Here is a 2,500-nt window from a genome sequence, read left to right as displayed (position 1 = left end):
ATGACTTATTGTTAATATTAATCTTTTACTTTTAAAAATGTTATATTATACTTATTTTAAAGTTTTATTTTGTTATTATTTTATTTATGCTTCCATTACGCCGTTGTGAACCCCCCGACATGGTTCCCACCCTTCTAAATACTTGTTACACAACAAATTTAAATTTAAAAATAAAATGCTCGTCCGCCTCCCAATGTGCTGTCACGCCAACAGACGTCGTTCAAGGTAACAGTACAAGACTTACTTTGTTCAGTAGTTTACAGATGTGTTTGTCTGGCACTGAGACTTATCATGTGACACGTGCATCCCATTTGAAAGTACTCAACTCAACTTTATTTATATAGCACTTTCGCAATTGTAGCTGCAGCTGTAATAAAGCACTTTACAGAACACTAAATAAAAAAAAGCAACAAACCACCAAAATGTTTTTTTCCATTCTTACATACGTTTCGTTGTTTGAAGATGAAAGATGAGCAATTCGAAATCTCTTTCCACCAGGAGATTTCATGACGTGACCAGCATACATGACATCACGCACGTCTGCTGCAAGCAACATTTAAAAGTAAACAAGCAACTGTAGCGTCCGTTGGTGAGTAACATACGTACAGAAGGAAGGGCTCAATTCTCCATTTCCAATTCGATCTAATTAGATCTGAGGCTATTAAATCAGTCCAAATCTAGAAATTCCATGACTATTTTGGATGTCTTATTTTAATTCATTTAAAGAGCAAATCAACCCCAAAATATATTTTGGTCAAGAATATGTTCTATGCAAGCCCACTAGTGGAAACAAAGGCATTCAGATAAATATTGCGTGTGTGGAATAAGTACGAGTAATACAAGTTCATCCACTGGTTTTTAGCCATCTCTGGGGGTGGCCATTTTGTCACTTATGTCGACTGAAAATGACATCACAACTGCTCAGAGCTCAGGTAACGACCAATCACGGCTGACCTGTTTTCTGAAGCTGAGCCATGATTGGTCGTTACCTGAGTCCTGACTAGTTGTGATATCATATTCAGTTGACAGAAATGACAAAATGTCCGCCCCTGAGATGGCTAAAAAGGGGTTGATTTTGCTGTTTAAGTCATATTCCACAAATGCAATATTAATCAGAATGCCTTGTTTCCACTAATGGGCCTGCTGGGAACATTTTCTTGAAGAAAATAAATTTGGGTTGATATCTCTTTAAGTTTCATTAAAAGGTGGAGCTTTTCAATTTCATTTCATAATTCTGATGTCATTTAAGGTAGTACAGAAAAGGTTTGGGATAGAAGTCTCCAGGACATATTTACAAAACAAGGTGAGTCTACTCTTCTGGTTTATTTCTATTATATGTTAATTATAAGCTTGATGATAACTATTTACTATACACACACACACACACACACACACGCGTCATATACATACATAAATACATACATACATATATATATATATATATATATATATATATATATGCATATATATATATATATATATATATATATATATATATATATATATATATATATATAAATACATATATTCATGCATATATACTATCACCCCCCCGCCCCGTTCCACGCCCCCTTAAAAAAAACAACCCAAAAAAACGTGCATGACGCCGCCACGGGAGAGATGCTAACGGGAGAGGTTTATTTAAAGACGATTAGCTGGCTAATTTACTATTCAAATCCGCTGTGGACACGCTTCAAACATGCTCAAACGCGCCACTAGTACTTAGCCTGCTGCGTGTGCTTACTTCCATTGCGAGCCCTGGGGTTGGTTTTGTCGTATTGTATAATTATTTGGGTCCAACAAGAAGTCTGCAAGCATTCAACAAGTTACTTAGTTATTTTCCACACTTCTCCCTCCACCCTGATGTACCAGCGTCATTCTTGAGTGCTGCGCGCAGCTTGACTACACTCGTGGAGACAAGTTGTTTTGAAACAGTTACGTTCCAAGTCGGGTTGTCGCTTCAAAAAGACAGCGACAACAATGGATATCGTGCCTGCTACAACCATAAAGGCGCCGAGATGACTAGACGCAATAATTTTATTGCAAAAACAATCTGGAAGGTGACGGATAAGGGGGAACATGGGTGAGTAGCTTCTTTACACACACATATGTGACAACACCCACACCGCTGCCAAACTAGTTTGTTTTGCAGCAGCAACGCTGTGCGGTGCATCCTCCTCTATGTGGGAAACTGTATGTCATCGCAAAATGGACATAATGGACAGCAACAATCCCTGATGTGTGCGTGGCATGTGTTGCAGACCTGTCCCCAAGCCTAAAAAGCCTTTCCGGCTGAGATGAAATTTGGCCGCCTCGCAACCTCGTCACACGTATGAGGGCTGATTAGTGGGCCGGACTAAAATCCACTTCCGCCCATGCTTAGTCGAGCGCTTTTTAAAAATTTGTCAGCCACTCCCCAAAACCGGGCCGGAGGGTCCGACCGGTCCGGCCCCGGGACGGACTGCCCAGCTCTGATATATTAGGGGTGGGCGATATGACG

General features: G+C 39.8%; 1 protein-coding gene across 7 annotated transcripts in view; it reads left to right on the top strand.

Annotated features, from left to right (window-relative positions):
• The window catches only part of gcnt4a (glucosaminyl (N-acetyl) transferase 4a), a 29,283-nt gene that overhangs the window by 6,626 nt on the left and 20,157 nt on the right, over positions 1 to 2,500 (top strand). For 5 of the 7 annotated variants that reach the window (XR_015086881.1, XR_015086882.1, XM_086031346.1 and 2 more), the window contains exons 1-3: positions 1 to 225; positions 499 to 589; positions 1,250 to 1,303. The exon at positions 1 to 225 is cut by the window's left edge and continues 1,687 nt beyond it. The gene's annotated coding sequence lies outside the window, so the exon portion shown is untranslated. Of the gene's footprint in view, positions 226 to 498; positions 590 to 1,108; positions 1,304 to 2,500 lie in introns of those variants that run through there. The other 2 variants (XM_086031343.1, XM_086031345.1) reach the window with 2 other exon arrangements.

The sequence above is a fragment of the Filicampus tigris genome, chromosome 5 (genome assembly GCF_054856515.1).
Source record: "Filicampus tigris isolate MCC_2025a chromosome 5, RoL_Ftig_1.0, whole genome shotgun sequence".
Taxonomy (NCBI): Eukaryota; Metazoa; Chordata; class Actinopteri; order Syngnathiformes; family Syngnathidae; genus Filicampus; species Filicampus tigris.
Note: the sequence above shows the minus strand (reverse complement) of the source record. Positions and strands in the feature narration are given on the sequence as shown.